The 6508-nt window shown below is 36.0% G+C and overlaps 1 pseudogene; it reads left to right on the top strand.

Annotated features, from left to right (window-relative positions):
• The first annotated feature begins 464 nt into the window (after positions 1-464).
• On the top strand, positions 465-5218 carry LOC131825672 (heterogeneous nuclear ribonucleoprotein D-like; annotated as a pseudogene).
• The last annotated feature ends 1290 nt before the right edge of the window (positions 5219-6508 follow it).

Genomic DNA, 6508 nt, shown 5'->3' with positions numbered 1-6508 from the left:
TCCTTGCTGGCCTGGAAGAAGCAAGTTGTTCAGTCCATATCAAAAGGCAACAGACTGAAGGAAGCTAAAAATCAGCAAGAAAAATTGGATCTCAGTCCAGTAACCCCAAAACAGTGAATTCTATCAAGAACCACTTGTGTTTGAAAGTAGGTTGCCTCCTAGTCACACCTCGTAAGAGACTGCAGATTGCAACTTTGGCCATCACTTTGACTGCCTGTTTAAGATCCTAAAGCAGAGTACCCAACTAACCGAAGACAAGACTGCTGGCCTGAATACAGAAAGATTGAGACAATAAATAGGTCTTATTTTAAGCTTCTAAATGTATGGCAATATTATTATGCTGCAGTACATAGATAATACAACCATTTTTTGAGTCTAAATATCATAAGATGTTCCTTCTTAGTAAAGAAAGGCAAAACATTCAAAACTGGTAATGATATTACAGGAGCAGATGACCCATTGGGATGGTTCAAGGAGATACAGAGGCGTCCAGCTCTGGGCCGTTAGGAATGGTGATCAATAACTTGTACAAAGGTAATACTGCTAAAAAGATCTCTAAGAACCAATAAGAATATAATTTATTGATCTTAACAGGGTGGCATCTTGAAGGAAATAATTGTTCTTCCTCATTGGTTCAATTTGATGGTACATCAAAGATGGCAAAGGTGCTTAGGAAGCATTCCTGTGCTCTATACAGATTATAAATGCAACATCTTTGCAGGATGCTAAGATATTTTAGGAATATAAGGAGCACTATCCCTGAAACTAAGAGGCCACATTAGCTGTAGAAGACACCACCTTGAAACACAGATAGGCATATAACCAAGAATATGTTCCAAAAATATAGTTAATGTCATAATCTTAGATTAAAGGCAGGATCCAGCTATACTAATCATAACAATGAAAACTCTTATTTGGAAATTATTAAAATATAGAGTATAATAATTAAGCTATGGATATATAATAAATGGAATATCAACTAATCATATATTTATCCATTATAAATTTTTGAATTGTTGCTTTAACTCATCCATTCCACTAAAGCTAGAGTATCTGCAAATTATTTTTTAGATTGTAGAATCAATTACAAATATGTTTCTTCCAATATATGTTAATAAAGTTGTTTTTTTTTAAGTCACATTAAGGAGTCAGTGAGCAATTATATGAAAATAAGAATTTCTTTTTCCTTGTTTTTTTTTAAATTTTTTAAAGATTTTATTTATATGAGAGAGAGAGACAGAGATAGTGAGAGTGGGGAGGAGAGGAGAGGCAGGAGAGTCACAGGACTCCATCCTAGGACCCTGGGATCATGACTCTAGCCACAGGCAGACACTCAACCAACTGAGCCACCCAGGTGCCCTAAAGGTAAGAATTTTCTAGATTGCCTTTTAATTTACTAAAGATTTAACCCATTCCATATTTATGGAAATCTCATGTCTGTAAGGTGCAGTATATCATTTTCTTCCTGTTACTCCATTTTCACTTCCTCCCTTATAGAGAATACTTAGAGATAATGGATTGATGTACACATTATCATCAGTGTAATTTCATAACTCTCAGCAGATAAAGATTAAAGAGTTTCCCTTCACAATGGCAGATGGCGGCATGTTAGGTAATTGCAAATTATTATATATGAATTGTGCTGTGGTGGAGCTAGAAAGAAAGAAAAAGTGACTGATAATTTTGTTGAGAAGACAAGAAAAATGAAGATTGAATTTTAAAAATCAGAAATTGTATATAACTACAGTATTGGCCAAACTATATTTTTTGAATTATCATTCAAAGTGGCCAAACTACACAACAGGAAAGAAAAAAAGTCCTGCAGAGATGGCAGATGACAGCCCGGCACACAAATTCCTAATCAAATCACCACCATCTGCGTAACTTGTGACCAAATCTGCTTTGGCATTTGGCTTTTATCTCCTCAAGGATATTAGTCTTAATGCACAGATACCTTAAATGGAGAAGAATAACGGATTTGCAAATGGAAAAGAATAGCATGACCCATGGAGACTCAGAGTTAAGAGCTATGTTTACTACTATTAAAAACTCTATTTCCATGTATTCGTGACTGTTTCTCAGGACTTAACTGATTGCATGCAGGGCAGAGATGATGTTCTGCATTCTGACTCCTCAGTATTACCCGTCAGCTCGTAATTGATAAGTGTTAATAAACTGACTCACTTGCTAAATACTGATTGGAAAACACAAGAAATAATCTTGAGAGCAGGGAATTTATTTAGGGAGCATATACAGGGTACTCCTATGGTGCTTTCCTACTCCTCTCCAAAACACATCTAATCTATGTATTTAACAGTTAATCATGTTTATTTCCTTGTTTAAAAATTCTTGTATCTGGATTGGAGAAATACGCTGAAATGCATATATGTGACTAGTGAAATAGATCTTCAGAGATCCATGATACCTGTATTTCATTTTGACATGAACAGAGCCGGATATATACAAACACTTAAACCTTATGTTATTTAATATTTTCAAAATATGTAACAAAACCACTTTAATATGCTTCATAGAAGCCCAAAGCAGGAACACATGGTAATTTAGGAAGAAACTGGAACCAAGTGTTATAAAGCTCTTGGCCTCACTTTTTTCTCTCTGCTTCCCTATTTATCTCTTTATTTTGCCTTCTAGAATTTTCTTTCCTTCCCTAGACCAAAAGACAAATATATTTGTCTGTATCATTACTGAGGTTCTGTGTTATAATTCCAGCCTTGTGAACTGATTAATTGGCCCTAATTGCAAATTCAGGGAGATAGAAAATAGTGAACTAACTTGGAAAGGTATCCATTGCGGGTTCAACCAAGGATGGCCAATAGAATGAGCCACGGTGGACTATAATGGCCCATAGCAAATTTCCAGAGAAAGAAGCAGACAGGCTATAGTGTAATCTTAGATTGAATCTTGGAATGTGATTTTTTTTTTAATTTTTATTTTTTATAAACATATATTTTTATCCCCAGGGGTACAGGTCTGTGAATCACCAGGTTTACACACTTCACAGCACTCACCAAAGCACATACCCTCCCCAATGTCCATAACCCACCCCCTTCTCCCAACCCCCCTCCCCCCAGCAACCCTCAGTTTGTTTTGTGAGATTAAGAGTCACGTATGGTTTGTCTCCCTCCCAATCCCATCTTAAGTGGTAGGAGAAGAATCAAAGAATGTGATTTTTTTAAAAAGATTTTATTTATTTATTTGCCAGGGAGAGAGAAAGAGAGAGCACAAGCAGGGAGCGTGGCAGGCAAAGGGAGAAGCAGGCTCTCTGCTGAGCAAGGAGACAATGTGGGGCTGGATCCCAAGACCCTGGGATCATGACCTGAGCCAAAGGCAGACAATTAATCAACTGAGGCACCCAGGCATCCCTTAGAATGTGATCGTAAATGAATCAAGAAAATCATTCCACTGCCAAGATTTTAAAACTTTGAGTACTTTTATCACTGTGTCTTTTGTCTTGAACTCAGCAATGGATTTCACCTAATTTTTGGCTTCTTCATTTTCACATCCACAAATGAGACAGGTGAGAGGCAGCTGCCAAGGAACTTTTATCAGGGCTGAAAGTACTGGTTAAACTTAGTAATGCAATCCCCTGCTTCCATTATCTTTTTATCTTTTCATTTCAAACAATTTCACTTAAATAAAAAGAGGATTTCATAAGGAGATTTACATAAAAATAACATAAACAAAATAGACAACAAATAGAGGAAGCGTCATCTAATTTTCTAGATACCCCCTTCTTTTTTAAGACACTGCTTTTCCTTTTATTGATTTAAAGAAAGATAGTAAATGTTTAAACTAATTTTCATTTGTGTTCAAAACTCTCAGTCACTACAACCAATTAATAATCCAAGTTATTTCAGATATTTAAAGTCAACCAGCAAATGAAATGTATGAAAGACATCTATACCAGTACTATGCTAGATCCTGTATGTGCCATGTAATGAGAGCTGGTGTTATAAGCTGGTTGTTAAATACAGCTGTTCTTGAAAGTTAAATTATATAAACTTGCATGAATTATTTTTAAAAGATTAATAAATGCTAAGAACTACATCAAAATTATTTTAGTATATTTTATTATCATATATACTCTTGAGGTTATTTTATCTATTTCATCCATATGGGGGAAATAAAGAATAGTGTACTAAAACATGTCTCTTCCCAACTTTGCATTGAGTAACATTACATTGTTAACTGAAAAGAGGTCATGGCAGTGAGGTAGGGGTGGAGAGTCAGGGATTGTTGTTCAGACCATAACAATGGACAGATGTTAAAATCAGAGTTGTTGTTATTGTTGTTTACCAAGCTTATTGTTAAGCATTTATCAACTTCCTGTACATTAGTCTCTAGAGGTATGAATTATATATTTTGGAGCTTCACAGTGCTATTCTCTAGAGATACAGGGATAAACTGAAAATTCCAAAGAACGTGCTTGAGAAAAAACATTAGGTGGGGAAGATAACCTATTTCACTTTGGTGAAAACATTGATTGACAATGTTGGTACTTTTGGTTTGCAGTTGCTTGGACCAAGTTAATGTTTAGTGGAGGCTTGAGATGGGATACAAGCAAGACAGATCTGACTGAACATGTGTCTCAATTTGGAGAAGTTGTGGATTGTACAATTAAAACAGATCCAGTGACTGGAAGATCAAGAGGATTTGGATTTGTGCTTTTCAAAGACGCTGCTAGTGTTGATACATTTTGGAATGGAAAGAACACAAACTGCATGGCAAATTGATAGACCCCCAAAAGGGACAAAACTTTAAAGGGAAAGAACCCTCCCTCCCAAAAAACTTTTTTTTGGTTAGATTGAGCCCAGACACTTATAAAGAACAAATTAAGGAATATTTTGGAGGCTTTGGATAGATTGAAAATATTGAGCTTTCCTTGAATATGGAAACAAGTAAAAGAGGGTTTTGTTTTATCTCATGTACACATGAAAACCCAATCAAGAATTTGTTAGAAAGCAGATATCTTCTGAGCACTGGGTGTTATATGGATGTAATGAATTGCTAAATTCTACTCCTAAAACTATAATACCCTATATGTTTAACTAACTAGAATCTAAACAAAAACTTGAAATTTAAAAAAGCAAAGAAATTAAAATAATAAATAAATAAAAGCAGATATCATCACACTGGTTTTAGGAAGTGTGAAATCAAAGTTGCACTACCCAAAGAGGTATATAAGCAGCAACTATGAGACAATGAAAGAGGTGTTGCAGTTGGTGGATAAGGTGGTACCAGCAGCTGTGGATCAGGTCAGAGCCCAAAATGAAACCAAGGATCTAATAACTATTATGACCAAAGATATGGAAATTATAATAGTGTTTATGGTGGTGATCAGAACTATAGTGGCTATGGTAACTATGATTATACTGGGTATAACTATAGAAACTATGAATATGGCTAGGGATATGCAGACTGCAGTGGCCAGCAGAACCCTTAGATCAGGGTGTCTTGAGAGGGTGGAAATCACCAAAGCAATGAGCAGGCATACTAAAAGAAGACTTTGGAAAAATTTGGAGGAGATTGCTAAAGTCTCCCATCTTGCAGAATGACATTGACAATCGGTCTTTTGTTGATCTAAGATGATTATTTTGTAAAAGATTTGTAGTGTAAAAGACACAGCTGTGCCCAACTGTATACAGCTACCCATTAGTTGTCTTTGTTTTCACATTGTCTTTTATTAATCTGTGTTATGACTGGATTTGGATTTGTGTTTATACAAGTTTTATTTGTATGATATCATGTTAAGTTTAACAAATAAATGCTTCCTTGTGTGATTGTTTTTCTGCATCAGGTACTACATATTTCTGTAAAAATGTAGTCTTGGGACGCCTGGGTGGCTCAGTTGGTTAAGCAGCTGCCTTCGGCTCAGGTCATGATCCCAGCGTCCTGGGATCGAGTCCCATATCGGGCTCCTTGCTCCGCAGGGAGCCTGCTTCTCCGTCTGACTCTGCCTTCCACTCTGTCTGCCTGTGCTCACTCTCTCGCTCGCTCTCTCTGACAAATAAATAAAATCTTTAAAAAAAAAAAATAAAAATAAAAAAAAATAAAAATGTAGTCTTATTTATTTATATATTTATTTGTATATTTATTTGCTTATTTGTTTGCTTTTAAATATTTTATTTGTGAGAGAGAAAACATGCACGTTAGCACAAAAGTGGAGGGAGGGGTAAAAGGAGAGGGAGAAGCAGACCCCCTCCCAGCAGGGAACCTGATGCCCAGGTAAATCCCAGGACCTTGAGATCATGACCTGAGCCAGACAGACACTTAACTGACTGAGCCAACCAGACACCCCTTTAAACATGCAATTTTAAATAAACAATAATTAAGGCAGAGTTTATTTTGTAGGGAGTATTTGTCCATACAGAGAAACGGTCATCCTTTATGAATAGCCAGCTACAGTGTCACCCTTTGCCCATTTTTGTCAGATGTATTCTGTGTTTTAAGGCTTTATTTCCCTGTTAACGGAGGTATTCATCACACC

This window comes from Mustela lutreola, chromosome 2 (genome assembly GCF_030435805.1).
Source record: "Mustela lutreola isolate mMusLut2 chromosome 2, mMusLut2.pri, whole genome shotgun sequence".
Taxonomy (NCBI): domain Eukaryota; kingdom Metazoa; phylum Chordata; class Mammalia; order Carnivora; family Mustelidae; genus Mustela; species Mustela lutreola.
The sequence above is the reverse complement of the archived record's forward strand: the minus strand, read 5'-3'. Positions and strand labels throughout refer to the sequence as shown.